The 19,407-nt window shown below is 47.6% G+C and overlaps 1 protein-coding gene across 4 annotated transcripts in view; it reads right to left on the bottom strand.

Moving 5' to 3' along the window:
• SGMS1 (sphingomyelin synthase 1) overlaps positions 1 to 19,407 on the bottom strand; it is a 622,085-nt gene that overhangs the window by 78,656 nt on the left and 524,022 nt on the right. The window contains exon 1 of one of the 4 annotated variants that reach the window (XM_063961725.1): positions 7,726 to 8,060. The exons of the other annotated variants lie outside the window; for them this stretch is intronic. The gene's annotated coding sequence lies outside the window, so the exon portion shown is untranslated. Of the gene's footprint in view, positions 1 to 7,725; positions 8,061 to 19,407 lie in introns of those variants that run through there. 4 annotated transcript variants of the gene reach the window in all.

The raw sequence follows: 19,407 nt of genomic DNA, 5'->3' as shown, positions 1-19,407 counted from the left end.
GCATCTGAAAATGCGATCCGGACCATTTGTCCAGCAGATCCCATTGAAAAGTTCTTGCGTGGAATCTGCCGAATGGAATCGCTTCGTAATAAGCCACCATTTTTCCCAGGACTCTTGTGCAATGATGCACTGACACTTTTCCTGGTTTTAGGAGGTTCCTGACTAGCTCGGATAACTCCCTGGCTTTCTCCTCCGGGAGAAACACCTTTTTCTGGACTGTGTCCAGAACCATCCCTAGGAACAGCAGACGTGTCGTCGGAAACGGCTGCGATTTTGGATATTTAGAATCCACCCGTGCTGTCGTAGAACTACTTGAGATAGTGCTACTCCGACTTCCAACTGTTCTCTGGACCTTGCCCTTATCAGGAGATCGTCCAAGTAAGGGATAATTAAGACGCCTTTTCTTTGAAGAAGAATCATCATTTCGGCCATTACTTTGGTAAAGACCCGGGGTGCCGTGGACAATCCAAACGGCAGCGTCTGAAACTGATAGTGACAGTTCCGTACCACGAACCTGAGGTACCCTTGGTGAGAAGGGCAATTTGGGACATGGAGGTAAGCATCCTTGATGTCCAGGGACACCATATAGTCCCCTTCTTCCTGGTTCGCTATCACTGCTCTGAGTGACTCCATCTTGATTTGAACCTTTGTATGTAAGTGTTCAAAGATTTCCCATTTAGAATAGGTCTCACCGAGCCGTCTGGCTTCAGTACCACAATATAGTGTGGAATAATACCCCTTTCCTTGTTGTAGGAGGGGTACTTTGATTATCACCTGCTGGGAATACAGCTTGTGAATTGTTTCCAATACTGCCTCCCTGTCGGAGGAAGACGTTGGTAAAGCAGACATCAGGAGCCTGCGAGGGGGAGACGTCTCGAATTTCCAGTCTGTACCCCTGGGATACTACTTGTAGGATCCAGGGGTCCACTTGCGAGTGAGCCCACTACGCGCTGAAACTCTTGAGACGACCCCCCACCGCACTTGAGTCCGCTTGTACGGCCCCAGCGTCATGCTGAGGACTTGGCAGAAGCTGTGGAGGGCTTCTGTTCCTGGGAATGGGCTGCCTGCTGCAGTCTTCTTCCCTTTCCTCTATCCCTGGGCAGATATGACTGGCCTTTTGCCCGCTTGCCCTTATGGGGACGAAAGGACTGAGGCTGAAAAGACGGTGTCTTTTTCTGCTGAGATGTGATTTGGGGTAAAAAAAGGTGGATTTTCCAGCTGTTGCCGAGGCCACCAGGTCCGATGGACCGACCCCAAATAACTCCTCCCCTTTATACGGCAATACTTCCATGTGCCGTTTGGAATCTGCATCACCTGACCACTGTCGTGTCCATAAACATCTTCTGGCAGATATGGACATCGCACTTACTCTTGATGCCAGAGTGCAAATATCCCTCTGTGCATCTCGCATATATAGAAATGCATCCTTTAAATGCTCTATAGTCAATAAAATACTGTCCCTGTCAAGGGTATCAATATTTTCAGTCAGGGAATCCGACCAAGCCCCCCCAGCGCTGCACATCCAGGCTGAGGCGATCGCTGGTCGCAGTATAACACCAGTATGTGTGTATATACCTTTTTAGGATATTTTCCAGCCTCTCAGCTGGCTCCTTGAGGGCGGCCCTATCTGGAGACGGTACCGCCACTTGTTTTGATAAGCGTGTGAGCGCCTTACCCACCCTAAAGGGTGTTTCCCAACGCGCCCCAACTTCTGGCGGGAAAGGGTATACCGCCAATAATTTTCTATTGGGGGAAACCCACGCATCATCACACACTTCATTTAATTTATCTGATTCAGGAAAAACTACAGGTAGTTTTTTCACACCCCACATAATACCCTTCTTGTGGTACTTGTAGTATCAGAAATATGTAACACCTCCTTCATTGCCCTTAACATGTAACGTGTGGCCCTAAAGGAAAATACGTTTGTTTCTTCACCGTCGACACTGGAGTCAGTGTCCGTGTCTGTGTCGACCGACTGAGGTAAATGAGCGTTTTACAGCCCCTGACGGTGTTTGAGACGCCTGGACAGGTACTAATTTGTTTGCCGGCCGTCTCATGTCGTCAACCGACCTTGCAGCGTGTTGACATTATCACGTAATTCCTTAAATAAGCCATCCATTCCGGTGTCGACTCCCTAGAGAGTGACATCACCATTTCAGGCAATTGCTCCGCCTCCTCACCAACATCGTCCTCATACATGTCGACACACACGTACCGACACACAGCACACACACAGGGAATGCTCTGATAGAGGACAGGACCCCACTAGCCCTTTGGGGAGACAGAGGGAGAGTTTGCCAGCACACACCAAAAACGCTATAATTATACAGGGACAACCTTTATATAAGTGTTTTTCCCTTATAGCATTTTAATATATATATACATATCGCCAAATAAGTGCCCCCCCTCTCTGTTTTAACCCTGTTTCTGTAGTGCAGTGCAGGGGAGAGCCTGGGAGCCTTCCCACCAGCATTTCTGTGAGGGAAAATGGCGCTGTGTGCTGAGGAGAATAGGCCCCGCCCCCTTTTCGGCGGGCTTCTTCTCCCGTTTTTCTGAGACCTGGCAGGGGTTAAATACATCCATATAGCCCCCAGGGGCTATATGTGATGTATTTTTAGCCAGAATAAGGTACTATCATTGCTGCCCAGGGCGCCCCCCCCCCAGCACCCTGCACCCTCAGTGACCGCTGCTATGAAGTGTGCTGACAACAATGGCGCACAGCTGCAGTGCTGTGCGCTACCTTATGAAGACTGAAGAGTCTTCTGCCGCCGTTTCTGGACCTTCACTTTTCGGCATCTGCAAGGGGGGTCGGCGGCGCGGCTCTGGGACGAACCCCAGGGTGAGACCTGTGTTCCGACTCCCTCTGGAGCTAATGGTGTCCAGTAGCCTAAGAAGCCAATCCATCCTGCACGCAGGTGAGTTCACTTCTCTCCCCTAAGTCCCTCGTAGCAGTGAGCCTGTTGCCAGCAGGACTCACTGAAAATAAAAAACCTAACAAACTTTTACTCTAAGCAGCTCTTTAGGAGAGCCACCTAGATTGCACCCTTCTCGGCCGGGCACAAAAATCTAACTAACTAACTGAGGCTTGGAGGAGGGTCATAGGGGGAGGAGCCAGTGCACACCACCTGATCCTAAAGCTTTTACTTTTGTGCCCTGTCTCCTGCGGAGCCGCTATTCCCCATGGTCCTGACGGAGTCCCCAGCATCCACTAGGACGTCAGAGAAACTGTCATTGGATTTCTGAAATCATATTCTCAATTTGTATAAGAATGAATAGCTTATATTTATGCTTTAAGCGGTGGCTTCGTCATGCGTAGCACACAACACATTTCTTTTGTCAGATATGAAAATCAGTTGTCAAAGAGGCACGCTATGTTCGTACAGAGTTGAATTTGCAATTTCAGGCACACGCACATGTGTATTAAAAATATATTGGGCTTTCCAGGGCGGTGACAAGGGAAATGGTCCATTTTATGGGAGTGTCACTTAATCGCTCACATTGGATGCCATACTCAGATAGAGAATCTGCACCTAACATACGGTTGGTGCAGGTTTTGATGTTGTGACTGACAGTGGCATGTATAAACACCAAACATGACTGAAGCTTCTGAAGATGCTTAAAGTGAGCATCTCACCCTAGCACATACGCATGGACGTACACAAGGAAAGGACTAGCAGTGGTATTAGCATAGATGTGCGGACGTTCGACCATGCGAAAAGCACACATGGACACCACTGTGCCCGACTCAGAACTAAGTCTTAATTGGCAATCAAAAGCGTACTTGAACGATATACACATAAATGATTGTAGTAAACATTAGAAGCATCCTTCTAATACACAGGTTCTCAAACTCAGTCCTCACACAGTGCATGTTTTCCAGGTCTCCTCACAGAATCACAAGTGAGATAATTAGCTCCACTTGTCTACCTTTAAAATGTGTCAGTGAGTAATAAATACACCTGCTGGGTTACCTGGAAAATGTTGACAGTTTGGAATTCTGAGGGCCGAGATTGAGAATCTAAGTTCTAATCCTATGATCCTGCTAGATCACCCCCGCCAGCTAGTATGAGAAGGTAGATGCCTGCTCCATTTTCAACTGGATATTCAGGTTTGTGTGCTTCTTAAGCTATTTGCTCAGATTTAATTAAACTTGAGAATCGTAGTCAAACCAGTCTCACAGCTACAACAGTATAGATACTTGTGTGTCTTTCCAAAACACTTTTTTTGTTAAAGTTTGTCCCATCTGCAAACACACAGTAAATAAGTGGGATAACGGATCATAAGACAATGGAGAAAAGAAGGGAAGAATAGGGATTTCGACAGAGCACACATAAGGTTCAAGTTTACATTCTATTTTTAGAACAAAAGTAAATTTATGGATGACATACTGATCTTAGTGTGACCACACCAAATCGTTCCCTTGGCAAAACACATCTACATAAACATTTTTACAAGAGCTTAGTAAAAGTATGAAAAAATAAACAGTGTGGTTGGCTTTGCGGGCATTAACAACACAAATCGTAATCTATGGTACAGTGCCCCGTGTATACTACAAGTGACTGCTATGTAGTTTGACATTATAGACTATGGGGAAAATGCATTAAGAGTGGAAAAGTGAAGAATTTGCCCATAGCGACAAACCCGATTCTATTACTGTATATTATTTAGAATACTGCAATGTGGACAAATGTTCTGCAAATATAGGTGGAGAGCTTTGCAAAAACTAAAGTATATTTGTACAATATCATACAATAAAAGTAGTCTAGACAAACTTGAAATAGTCAGATAACAGGAAAGAGGCCATGGCTTCTTGGGGAAAAAAAATGCATTAAAAAACCAAATCTTGTACTTTGTGTTCCTTTTAACTGACAGCTCAAGTTATGTTCTCAAAGTCTTCCTGCAGAAGTAATTAGAGCAATAACACTCCTGAACACTGCAGGTAGTGTTGAAATTGACACTAAGTAAATGCTAGCCAGAAACTGTGATTGTGCAGATCCATTCCAATATTTTTTAGGATTATCAGCCTTAAAAGGCATTTTACAGGCTTAAGAACATGAACGCTTGTGTATATAAGTCTTTAACGTAAGCAAACTAGTAACATAACTGGATGAATTTTCTGTAAAGATTTTCTCCACTAGCAAACCAGCACATTCTTTATGCAGCATGAAATACTTTCTAATTATAAGCTTATTAGTATTACTGTGTCCCCTACTTTTCTCCAATAGTGCTAAACTATGGACAGCAAACATGGCAGGTCACAGTGCGACATAGGAGACATTCATGGCTTGAAATATACGGAATCCATATAAAATGAAAATAATAAAAAATGTGCTTCCTATGAGAACAAATACATGGAAGCAAACAGATTTGAACTTTTCCATATGGTGCAAAGCTATACCCAGCTGTCGTACAAGAAATTACAAAAACAAAACTGACAATGAAGAGTGGGGCTGAGGTTTAAACACTGTTGTGTAATTAAATCCTGCTCCAGGTCACAGCAGTTTTTCCCCTGGTATGTCTACTAGGCTGCAACATGATAAGCAATGGATAACCTATGTGACAACATTTGCATTAGGATATCTGTTTGCTTAACAGGTGATTAAGTTATTCCATGTTGAACCACGTCATATACTGTAGACAGGCCTGGCGCTACCCGCTCAGCAAAGGGATGCAGTGCAGGTAGGCGCCAGGCAGGAGACGCGCTCTACCTGCTCTGCATCCCCGCTGCTGCGCCTGGGCCCCCTGCTGCTGCCGGCTGCTGTGCCTGTCACTGCATGACAGGCAGCGGCGCCGGCAGCTGAAAGCCTCCTTTCCCCCTCCCCTCCTGTGACAGTGACTGATCGGATGGAGGGTGCAGAGCTACACGGATGGAGGGGGCGGAGCTACACAAGACCATCAGATTGCAGTGCCACAGAGGAGGACATGCTGCTCCAGATCCTGCCAGCCAGGGAGAGTAAGACCTAAATTTATCAAGCCTTGGAGAGTGATAAATTGCAGTGATAAAATACCAACCAATCAGCTCCCAACTGCCATGTTACAGGCTGTGTTTGAAAAATGACAGTTAGGAGCTAGCTGGTTGGTTGGTACTTTATCACCATGCAATTTATCACTCTCTAAGGCTTGATAAATTTGATAAATCTGGGCCTAAGTGAGAAAGTGTGTGTGTGTATATGTAAGTATGTGTATTTATGTATGTGTGCGGGGGAGGGTGGGGGGGTGAATAAACTGCCCTTCTATGGGCGTTACATGTAAGCTGCGCTACTACTGGGGCGTTACGTGTAAGCTGCGCTACTACTGGGTTTATTATGTGTAAGCGGCGCTACTACTGAAGTCATGTGTAAGCAGTGCTACTACTGGGGTCGTTATGTGTAAGTGGTGCTACAACTGTGGCGTTATGTGTAAGCTGTGCTACAACTGGGTGTACTATGTTATGCCGCTGGTTAGGGCCCCGGCGCCCAGCATACCGGCACCAGGATCCCAACCTCCAGCATACCGGCAGTGGGGCGAGCACAAAAGAGCCCCTTGCGAGCTCGCTGCGGGCGCGTACTATTTATTCTCCCTCCAGGGGGGTCGTGGACGGTATGCCGGCTGTCGGGATTCCGGCGCCGGTATACTGAGTGCCGTGATCCCAACAGCCGGCATATCAAAATACCACCCCTACAACTGCGGTGTTATGTGTAAGCAGCGCCACTACTGGAGGCGTTTTAAATGGGGGTACAATTGTGTGGCCATGCCCCTTCCTTGTGAGACCACATCCCTTTTTCGACAGGCGCTGTCCCTTTGTGAAGTATGGGAGGGCGCAAATTTACAGTTTGCAGGGGGGTGCCGAACACCCTAGCACCGGCCCTGATTGTAGGTCAAGTCCACAAATAAATATATTTGGTATGGTAAGAATAAGTCATGTTTGAGCTATTAGCACTATAATGGACCTGCCCTCATTCCCACCGTATTATAATACATACAGTATAACACAAATGCAACACTGCCACTTGGAACAATGCTTTAGAATACAGAATACTTTTCTTTCCCACCAGTTGCTAAGAATAAAAGTTTTCAATGCCATCTGAAAGCCACCATGACACATATAAATAAATGCGACAGCTTACAGACCAGTCCACCAAAACAAAGATAATCTGCCAGACAACTGTTAAAACTATAGTTGTTTATAAAGTAAATGAGACTTCTTGCTGCGGACAAGATCCTAGACAACTAAAGTGAATCGTGAAATTAAATTGTTTTCTATCACAAAAATAAAATAAAATAAATACACAACAAGCAATTTACACAGAAGCTGCTGCACATGGTGAAGTTGGAAAAACAGTGGAGTCCATGTGACAGTACAGTCTCCTAGCAGAAGGGGTATACCTCCCTAATGTATATACTACACACACAGCAAGCTCACACATAATAACACACTGCTGCTCACTCACAGCAGCCACTACTTGCTGGAAAGTTAGGAAAAGTAACACACACACACACACACACACACACACACACACACACACACACACACAAGCAGTGACTAACATGGCAGACTTTGCAAACACCCAGCTAGCAGAGTACACAGCAGGTACTGAGAGGTACCAGGACAAAACCAATACATGCCCGGTCTCCTAATAGCCTGCTGTAACCCCAGCGGATAGTGCCCCAGCAAAGTCCCAGGCTCTGGGGCACCTAGACTGGCACCAGCTGGGGGCAGGTTACTCCACGTTCAGTACTCACATGATGCACTGGGACAACTCCTAGCTGGCGACTGTCCCCGGTCAGTGGGTGCGAGTGTCCTCCGCGGCTGCTGCGTGCCGTCCCCGCTCTCCCTGTGGCCGCAGCTCAGTCTCTGGTAGCGGGAGGAGAGCGGGCGGGCGAGGAGAAGTTAGTGGGAGACGCGTCCGGCATCTGGGAGAAGGAGGGACAGGCGGGGGCGGGGGCTTCCTGGCCCGGAGACGGCAGCCTATGGGAGAGCGGGCCCACAGGCCTATTCTTATGAATGACTTGTTCCGAGGCTGGCGGATGAGGCGCCGGATGGGAGTGCGAGTCTCTGCCCGGCGGCGGCAGCAGCAGGAGCAGGGTGTGGTGCCCTCAGCACACACACTGTGACGTCCTACAACTGTGTATAACGTCATAGTGCTGCCCAGCAAGGGCCGCAGCTTCTACGTCAAAGATACTCACACAGACGTGTTACTGGAGAAAAGTGACAGATAAATATGTGACACCCCCGCCGCATTCCACCTGGCTGTGGACTCCATACGTATGGTTATTAGACTCTTTGTGAAATAATAATTGTATATATTATTGTGTATATATATATATATATATATATATATATATATTGGTATATACATATAATAGCACAGACGCTGTGTTCAGTATAAACTGTATACATTGGTGACAGTGGAAAAATGGGTGCCTGTGGCCACATATAGTGCATACTGCTGGCAGTAGTTGGACAGGTGCAGGGGGCCAGCGCGTGGTTAAAAGACTGTTGGATCAAATCCACGCGCCGGCTACACCGAGACTCGTGCCTTCGGACAGCCGTTAAGAAAAAGAGCTGCGCACTTCAGGGACGTGCAGTCAGGGGAGGCAGTGCCTCCCCTGTCATTAATGATTAAGATAATACAAAGAAGATGCATATGACACATATTCTGTGTCATATGTATCTTCTTAATATTATTCTTTGCATTGCTCCCCTCTGTATGTGTTTGGGAAGCACCGATCGTGGTGCCTCCCGTTGTCACTGGTGAAAGTATGGGGAGCGGGGGGCGGGCACGGGCGGGGACTAGCCAATGGGCTGTAAAAGCCCATTGAAAATATATGGGAAAGCGGCACCATTAGTGGTGCCGCTTTCCTACAGGGACGTGCTTTCAACCTATGAAAGCACGTCCCTGTCAGTGAGGCCACAGTGATTGACAGCGGATCCAGTGACGGATCCGCTGGCCAATCACTGTGTCGGCGACGCTGGCGGCTGGATGCGGCGATGGTGCAGGCGGCGGTGGTGCGGCGGCGGTGGTGGTGCGGGTGGCGGAGTGCGGCGGCGGAAATTTACCTTTATCCTGCAGAGTTTGGCAGCGGAGATGCCAGAGATGGCCGCCGCGAGCCAATCACGGCTCGCCGCGTCATCGCCCCACCCCCTCCGGCTGACTTATATAAGTCAGCGCGAGGCGGAGGAGAGTCAGTCCGACGGCGGAGGAGGAGCAGTGAAGAGCTCCTGAAGAGAGTAGACGCCGGAAGTCCTGGCTGGGCGGCGGCTATGCAAAAGAGCTTAGCAGCCGCCGCCCACCAGGTGAAGACGCCGGAAGCCCTGGGAAGGCGGCGGCCACGCAAAAGAGCTTAAAGGCCGCCGCCCCCAGGTGAAGACCCAGTTTAATAAAGCTTATTTTCAAGACGTGTGGTGTTTTATTTTAATATTTTCTTTACAGGTGCCAGCGGGCCCTTTATGTCCGGGCATGCTGGCACTTGTGGTTCTCCAAGTGCCAGCATGCTGGGGCAGGCTTGCTGGGACCTGTAGGCCACCTGTAAAGAACAATATTAACACACAATGAACCCCGCACCCACCGCCACCAGGGGTGCGGGGCATAGCAGTGCTGGTTATTGCTCGGGAGGGGGGGCCCCATTTTTATTTTTTGGGGTTCCCACTTTCCGAGGAATTCCAACCCTGGGCTGACTGGCTGGGGGTGGGGCAGATCAATGTTATGGCAGGGGGACACCACACTGAGTGTCTCCCCTGCTATGTCATTACTCCCCCCGGCTGGTTCTGACTAGTACTGGTTTTACTGATGTGTTGGGGGACCACACTTTTTTTTTTTTTTCGGGGGGGGAGGGCTTGTTAGCTGCCAGTGCCTCCCCAACCAGTGACCTCACCGCACGTCACTGGCGCACTTACCCCCGGAGGTCCCGAGAAGGAGAAGCGGGACTGTGTGGCTCCGGTCGCTGAATCCTCAGTGTGGCACAGAGAGTGAGATTCCCCGCATCACCCGACAGGCAGCCCAGAGGAGAGAGAGTCTGACCCCGGCAGAATACAACTAACCGAGCGGTGAGCCAGGCAGCGGTGCAGAGCGGAAGTACTTCTGACGGCCTGCAGACACGCCGGGAGGAGGTGCGGAGGTGGGCTGGAAGGCGGAGCGGCGGCTGACTGACAGCCGGGAAGAAGAGCGGAGGTGCGGCTGACGGCCTGCGGACACGCCTGGAGGAGGTGCGGAGGCGGTCTGGAAGGCGGAGGCGGTCTGGAAGGCGGAGCGGCGGCTGACGGCCAGAGAGAACAGCGGTAGGCGGCCCTGTTACCAGAACAGGCGGTGCAGGAGCAGCAGCTGGAGTCCCTATTAAGGTACTTAACCCGAACTCTCACAGCATTCCCATCAGCCACTCAGTTCCCTAATATCAGATGTTTCTACACCATCACCCTGGCTAGATATTAGGAGAGACATTATGAAGACCTTGCAAAAAAGAAAAAAGTACGATCTCACTTTTGCGCTCAATATCCCAGAAATACGGTTTTGTCACAATGGACAGATGTAGTCCGTTCAATATGAAAAGGAAAAAAAATGCAACATAGTGTAATACTGCAATGAGAACGGGTCTTTCACCACTGTGTGATGCAGGGAATGGAAGTGTAGGTATAGTCCCAAAAATGGACAAGCTTCCACCTCCTTTTCAAAGGCACCCAACGTGATATGCAGGATTTATGGTGATAAACGCTTACATGTGTGCTTACTTCTGTAAGGCGTGATGAAAACTCATAAAGGTTTCTTTTGTAGGCCTTGAACTCTCCTCACATGGGTGGATCGACCCCAATATCCCTCGTAACAAATCAGAGCCAGAGATACAATCCAATTAGGACAAGGACACTCTCTTTATTAGAGTACAAACTAAGGTAAACAGAAGAGTCATACCATATGGGAAAAAGGCAGGATGATGTTATAGCCGATAGCAATGGATCCGGATACCAATAGCTATTTATTCCCCACTATGGATATGCAGATCTGTCACCCACAACAAAACACTGTGTCGACGTGTTTCGACGCTATGCAGCGTCTTTTTCAAGATTCACAGTGTATGATCACTATAAACACAAATTGTGATTAAGAACTAGGCCCCAATGGACCAATGATAAACATGCAATTAATTGTATAATTCACCATTTTTACAATTTATACAAACATTTTAAAAAACATTTTAAAAACACTGTTGCCATATAGCAACAATCATTAAAAGATTTAGCTTCATTATAAATCTGGTCAAACAAGTTTAAACATCAAACTAGTTACATACCCCTGGAATGCAGCGTGTCTTGCCTGTTCAGGTAGAAAGCAAACATGGCTAAAGTTATGTGTTTAAATAGGCAATGGTCTGATTGGTGTAAATCTAGTCCACCAATCAGAGTTGGGATAGACAGATGACTAACACTTTTATAAGCCAATGTGAATTCTCATTCACAGCACATCTGATCGTTAATCCTTTTGGTATGTTGCGGGTCATGTGACTCGCGAGTCACGTGGTAACCCTACAACACATGACTAATATTTACCCAGTGTTCAATGACGCGCATTACGTCAGCACGTAAGCGCGTCATCGTGTCAGTGTCTCCCTGCAAACGTATCGCGCTAACACAAACGCGATTCCCCAAGGAATTCCTTGGGGAATCGCGTTTGTGTTAGCGCGATACGTTTGCAGGGAGACACTGACGCGATGACGTGCTGACGTAATGCGCGTCATTGAACACTGGGTAAATATTATAAAAGTGTCAGTCATCTGTCTATCCCAACTCTGATTGGTGGACTAGATTTACACCAATCAGACCATTGCCTATTTAAACACATAACTTTAGCCATGTTTGCTTTCTACCTGAACAGGCAAGACACGCTGCATTCCAGGGGTATGTAACTAGTTTGATGTTTAAACTTGTTTGACCAGATTTATAATGAAGCTAATTCTTTTAATGATTGTTGCTATATGGCAACAGTGTTTTTTAAAATGTTTTTTAAAATGTTTGTATAAATTGTAAAAATGGTGAATTATACAATTAATTGCATGTTTATCATTGGTCCATTGGGGCCTAGTTCTTAATCACAATTTGTGTTTATAGTGATCATACACTGTGAATCTTGAAAAAGACGCTGCATAGCGTCGAAACGCGTCGACACAGTGTTTTGTTGTGGGTGACAGATCTGCATATCCATAGTGGGGAATAAATAGCTATTGGTATCCGGATCCATTGCTATCCGCTATAACATCATCCTGCCTTTTTCCCATATGGTATGACTCTTCTGACAAAGAAAAAGTATGAGTAAAGGGGACTTATCCTGCGCTCCGCTATGTGTTGTCGTCTCAAGAGATTCCCAGAATCGTTTGGAAATTCATATGGGTAACATATAGGAAATAGGAAGAGATTTTGTGTACATAGTGAAATACCGTTTTGTATTATAGGTATAACATGAGCGTTTATTTAATACAAATAGTAAAAAGCCATATATGATGCACTACAATATATGGATACACAAAAAATAAGAATTTACTTACCGATAATTCTATTTCTCGGAGTCCGTAGTGGATGCTGGGGTTCCTGAAAGGACCATGGGGAATAGCGGCTCCGCAGGAGACAGGGCACAAAAAAGTAAAGCTTTACTAGGTCAGGTGGTGTGCACTGGCTCCTCCCCCTATGACCCTCCTCCAGACTCCAGTTAGGTACTGTGCCCGGACGAGCATACACAATAAGGGAGGCATTTTGAATCCCGGGTAAGACTCATACCAGCCACACCAATCACACCGTACAACTTGTGATCTAAACCCAGTTAACAGTATGACAACAGAAAGGGCCTCTTAAAGATGGCTCCTTAACAATAACCCGAATTTGTTAACAATAACTATGTACAAGTATTGCAGATAATCCGCACTTGGGATGGGCGCCCAGCATCCACTACGGACTCCGAGAAATAGAATTATCGGTAAGTAAATTCTTATTTTCTCTATCATCCTAAGTGGATGCTGGGGTTCCTGAAAGGACCATGGGGATTATACCAAAGCTCCCAAACGGGCGGGAGAGTGCGGATGACTCTGCAGCACCGAATGAGAGAACTCCAGGTCCTCCTTTGCCAGGGTATCAAATTTGTAAAATTTTACAAACGTGTTCTCCCCCGACCACGTAGCTGCTCGGCAGAGTTGTAATGCCGAGACCCCTCGGGCAGCCGCCCAAGATGAGCCCACCTTCCTTGTGGAGTGGGCTTTTACAGTTTTAGGCTGTGGCAGGCCTGCCACAGAATGTGCAAGTTGAATTGTGTTACAAATCCAACGAGCAATCGACTGCTTTGAAGCAGGTGCGCCCAACTTGTTGGGTGCATACAATATAAACAGCGAGTCAGATTTTCTGACTCCAGCCGTCCTTGCAATGTATATTTTTAAGGCTCTGACAACGTCCAACAACTTGGAGTCCTCCAAGTCGCTAGTGGCCGCAGGCACCACAATAGGTTGGTTCAGATGAAATGCTGATACCACTTTAGGGAGAAAATGCGGACGAGTCCGCAGTTCTGCCCTATCCGAATGGAAGATTAGATAAGGACTTTTATAAGATAAAGCCGCCAATTCAGATACTCTCCTGGCAGAGGCCAGGGCTAGTAACATAGTCACTTTCAATGTGAGATATTTCAAATCCACCTTTTTCAATGGTTCAAACCAATGGGATTTGAGGAAATCTAAAACTACATTTAGATCCCACGGTGCCACCGGAGGCACCACAGGAGGCTGTATATGCAGTACTCCCTTGACAAAAGTCTGGACCTCAGGGACAGAGGCCAATTCTTTTTGGAAGAATATTGACAGGGCCGAAATTTGAACCTTAATGGATCCCAATTTGAGACCCATAGATAATCCTGATTGCAGGAAATGTAGGAAACGACCCAGTTGGAATTCCTCCGTCGGAACCCTCCGATCCTCGCACCACGCTACATATTTTCGCCAAATGCGGTGATAATGTTTCACGGTGACTTCCTTCCGTGCCTTAATCAAGGTAGGAATGACTTCTTCTGGAATGCCTTTCCCTTTTAGGATCTGGCGTTCAACCGCCATGCCGTCAAACGCAGCCGCGGTAAGTCTTGAAAAAGACAGGGACCCTGCTGTAGCAGGTCCCTTCTCAGAGGTAGAGGCCACGGTTCGTCCGTGAGCATCTCTTGAAGTTCCGGATACCAAGTCCTTCTCGGCCAATCCGGAACCACTAGTATTGTTCTTACTCTTCTTTGCCGTATGATCTTCAATACCTTTGGTATGAGCGGCAGAGGAGGAAACACATACACTGACTGGTACACCCAAGGAGTTACCAGTGCGTCCACAGCTATTGCCTGTGGATCTCTTGACCTGGCGCAATATTTGTCCAGTTTCTTGTTGAGGCGAGACGCCATCATGTCTACAATTGGTCTTTCCCAACGGTCTATTAACATGTTGAAGACTTCTGGATGTAGACCCCACTCTCCCGGATGAAGATCGTGTCTGCTGAGGAAGTCTGCTTCCCAGTTGTCCACGCCCGGGATGAACACTGCTGACAGTGCTATCACGTGATTCTCCGCCCAGCGAAGAATCTTGGCAGCTTCTGCCATTGCACTCCTGCTTCTTGTGCCGCCCTGCCTGTTTACCTGGGCGACCGCCGTGATGTTGTCCGACTGAATCAACACCGGCTTTCCTTGCAGGAGAAGTTCCGCCTGGCTTAGAGCATTGTAGATTGCTCTTAGTTCCAGAATATTATGTGAAGAGACTTTTCCAGACTCGTCCATACTCCCTGGAAGTTTCTTCCTTGTGTGACTGCTCCCTAGCCTCTCAGGCTGGCGTCCGTGGTCACCAGGATCCAATCCTGAATGCCGAATCTGCGGCCTTCTAATAGGTGAGCCTTCTGCAACCACCACAGAAGTGACACCCTTGTCTTTGGTGACAGGGTTATTCGCAGGTGCATCTGCAGATGCGACCCTGACCATTTGTCCAACAGATCCCTTTGGAATATTCTTGCATGGAATCTGCCGAATGGAATTGCTTCGTAAGAAGCCACCATTTTTCCCAGGACTCTTGTGCATTGATGTACTGACACTTTTCCTGGTTTTAGGAGGTTCCTGACCAGATCGGATAACTCCTTGGCTTTTTCCTCTGGAAGGAAAACCTTTTTCTGAACCGTGTCCAGAATCATTCCTAGGAACAGCAGACGAGTTGTCGGGATTAAATGGGATTTTGGAATATTCAGAATCCACCCGTGTTGTCTTAGCACCTCTTGAGATAGTGCTAAAGCTGTCTCCAGCTGTTCTCTGGACCTTGCCCTTATTAGGAAATCGTCCAAGTATGGGATAACTAATACGCCTTTTCTTCGAAGAAGAATCATCATCTCGGCCATTACCTTGGTAAAGACCCGAGGCGCCGTGGACAATCCGAACGGCAGCGTCTGAAACTGATAGTGACAGTTTTGAACAATGAACCTGAGGTACCCCTGGTGTGCGGGGTAAATCGGAACGTGTAGATACGCATCCTTGATGTCCAAGGATACCATAAAGTCCCCTTCTTCCAGGTTCGCTATCACTGCTCTGAGTGACTCCATCTTGAACTTGAACTTTTTTATGTAGAGGTTCAAGGACTTCAGATTTAGAATAGGCCTTACCGAGCCATCCGGCTTCGGTACCACAAATAGAGTGGAATAATACCCCTTTCCTTGTTGTAATAGGGGTACTTTGACTATCACCTGCTGAGCGTACAGCTTGTGAATGGCTTCCAACACCCTCTCCCTTTCGGAAGAGACGGTTGGTAAGGCAGACTTCAGGAAACGATGAGGAGGATCCGTCTCTAATTCCAACCTGTACCCCTGAGATATTATCTGCAGGATCCAGGGGTCTACCTGCGAGTGAGCCCACTGCGCGTTGTAATTTTTGAGACGGCCCCCCACTGTCCCCGAGTCCGCTTGAGAGGCCCCAGCGTCATGCTGAGGTTTTTGCAGGAGCCGGGGAGGGCTTCTGTTCCTGGGAAGGAGCTGCCTGTTGGTGTCTCTTCCCTCTTCCTCTGCCTCGTGGCAGGTACGACAAGCCCTTTGCTCTCTTATTTTTGTAGGAGCGAAAAGGCTGCGGTTGAAAGGTCGGTGCCTTTCTCTGTTGGGGAGTGACTTGAGGTGAAAAAGTGGATTTCCCGGCAGTAGCCGTGGCCACCAAGTCTGATATACCAACTCCAAATAACTCCTCCCCTTTATACGGCAAAACCTCCATGTGACGTTTTGAATCCGCATCGCCTGTCCACTGTCGTGTCCATAAGGCTCTTCTGGCTGAAATGGACATAGCACTCACCCGAGATGCCAGTGTGCAAATATCCCTCTGTGCATCACGCATATAGATAAATGCATCCTTTATTTGTTCTAACGACAGTAAAACATTGTCCCTATCTAGGGTATCAATATTTTCAATCAGGGATTCTGACCAAACTACTCCAGCACTGCACATCCAGGCAGTTGCTATAGCTGGTCGTAGTATAACACCTGCATGTGTGTATATATTCTTTTGAATAACTTCCATCTTTCTATCTGATGGATCCTTAAGTGCGGCCGTCTCAGGAGAGGGTAACGCCACTTGTTTGGATAAGCGTGTGAGCGCCTTGTCCACCTTAGGGGGTGTTTCCCAGCGCGCCCTAACCTCTGGCGGGAAAGGGTATAATGCCAATAACTTTTTTGAAATTATCAACTTTTTATCAGGAGCAACCCACGCTTCATCACACACGTCATTTAATTCTTCTGATTCAGGAAAAAATGTTTGTAGTTTTTTCACACCATACATAATACCCTGTTTTACGGTATCTGTAGTATCAGCTAAATGTAACGTCTCCTTCATTGCCAAAATCATATAACGTGTGGCCCTACTGGAAAATACGTTTGAATTTCTACCGTCGTCACTGGAATCAGTGCCCGTGTCTGGGTCTGTGTCGACCGACTGAGGCAAAGGGCGTTTTACAGCCCCTGACGGTGTTTGAGGCGCCTGGACAGGCATTAATTGATTGTCCGGCCGCCTCATGTCCTCAACTGACTGTTTAAGGGAAGATAAACCATCACGTAATTCCACAAATAAAGGCATCCATTCTGGTGTCGACCCCCTGGGGGGTGACATCTGCATATTTGGCAATTGCTCCGCCTCCACACCAATATCGTCCTCATACATGTCGACACCACGTACCGACACACACCGCAAACTCACAGGGAATGCTCTAATGAAGACAGGACCCACTAGCCCTTTTGGGGAGACAGAGGGAGAGTCTGCCAGCACACACCACAAAGCGCTATATATACAAGGGATATCCTTATATTAAGTGCTCCCTTATAGCTGCTTTAATATATATATATATAGCCATTAATGTGCCCCCCCTCTCTGTTTTACCCTGTTTCTGTAGTGCAGTGCAGGGGAGAGACCTGGGAGCCGTTCTGACCAGCGGAGCTGTGACAGAAAATGGCGCCGTGTGCTGAGGAGATAGGCCCCGCCCCTTTTTCGGCGGGTTCTTCTCCCGCTATTTTTCCAGTCAGGCAGGGGTTAAATATCTCCATATAGCCCCTATGGGCTATATGTGAGGTATTTTTAGCCTTGTATAAGGTTTATATTTGCCTCTCAGAGCGCCCCCCCCCAGCGCTCTGCACCCTCAGTGACTGCCCAGTGAAGTGTGCTGAGAGGAAAATGGCGCACAGCTGCAGTGCTGTGCGCTACCTTATGAAGACTGAGGAGTCTTCAGCCGCCGGTTTCCGGACCTCTTCACGCTTCAGCATCTGCAAGGGGGTCGGCGGCGCGGCTCCGGGACCGGACTCCACGGCTGGGCCTGTGTTCGATCCCTCTGGAGCTAATGGTGTCCAGTAGCCAAGCAGCAAATCCACTCTGCATGCAGGTGAGTTTACTACTTTCCCCCTAAGTCCCACGTTGCAGTGATCCTGTTGCCAGCAGGACTCACTGTAAAGAAAAAAACCTAAACTAAACTTTCTCTAAGCAGCTCTTTAGGAGAGCCACCTAGATTGCACCCTTCTCGTTCGGGCACAAAATCTAACTGGAGTCTGGAGGAGGGTCATAGGGGGAGGAGCCAGTGCACACCACCTGACCTAGTAAAGCTTTACTTTTTTGTGCCCTGTCTCCTGCGGAGCCGCTATTCCCCATGGTCCTTTCAGGAACCCCAGCATCCACTTAGGACGATAGAGAAATACACAGTGGATAGATGTACAGTAGTTATAGCAGCCTTTGAAGCTGAGGTGGGGAGTAATGAGGGAAATTACCAGATGTTGAGAACTGAATGAACAGTTCTAAGCCAGCTTGCGGGTTAATTTGGTGCAGGGAAACCCGGGAATCCCCTGAGCCTCGCCGTACTGGAACAGATATTTTCTCTCCTGCTGCCCTCCTCAGCGTCCTGTATTCACCGACGCGTTTCTACCTCTGACTGAGGTCTTTTTCAAGGTGTATTAGCTTGAGCTGCTAGCATGTGTTTTTAAATCATCCCTAACCAATCATACCATAGATGCAGCAGCTGGGCCCTATACAAGTTAATTATCTAACCGTGTCCCGTGGTCCGCTGCTGCACGCTATGATTTCCGGATTAGTCCCCGTTGTCATGGTAGTGTTTATCAACTACCGGCATGTACTTCCGGAAAGCCTCTTCGTTTCCATGGTGACCGATGTGTCCTTCCCAGTTATGGTTCTTCCCGTCTCCTCGTTCGTAATACCCCCATTCGTCCGTCTATTCGGGACCTACTCTTCTCGTTTGTGTTCACTTGCTGGTAGGAGGTATCCATATCGGGATATCTGGAGAAAGTGTCCGTAACCCGATTCGCGGAGTAGCGTCGCGTCACTTCCTGTGACGTTTTCCTTACTTGGTCTGTCCTTCTAATAGCGTAACGTCACTTCCATTGACAGACCTAAACAAAGAGGGGGATCCTATGTTCCTCTGTGTCCTCAGTGATCGGGGGAATTAGAGGAAAATATAGACAAAGTTTGAGAAACACTATACATATCAGCAAATTCTTTCAATATAATCTTATGTTAAAAAAATCTTATGTTAAAATATTAAAAAGACTTCATGATTAAGAAAAGGGAAGGTGGTATTGATCAGTTCAAAATTTCTATCTCTTTCCACAATCAATCCACTTCCACATCTGGAAATAAGACAATGTATGAACCTCTAAAAGAACTTCATAAAAACCATTTGATCTCAAAGTCACAATTAATACCCCCAGGCTTTAGTGTCCCTAGCTGGTATATTGCCCTCATTTCTGCTCTGGCCAACTGTGCAGCAATATCCTTGCGTCTCCAGTCGCCCTTAATGTATCGTATGCCGCAAAACTGTTTGATTGCACTGCATTTACTTTGATGGACTACGCGGAAGTGTTCTGATAGGGCATGGGTGGTGAGCGATTTTCTAATATTCCTCAGATGCCAGCTAGGG

Source organism: Pseudophryne corroboree, chromosome 3, assembly GCF_028390025.1.
Source record: "Pseudophryne corroboree isolate aPseCor3 chromosome 3, aPseCor3.hap2, whole genome shotgun sequence".
NCBI classification, from domain to species: Eukaryota; Metazoa; Chordata; class Amphibia; order Anura; family Myobatrachidae; genus Pseudophryne; species Pseudophryne corroboree.
Note: the sequence above shows the minus strand (reverse complement) of the source record. Positions and strands in the feature narration are given on the sequence as shown.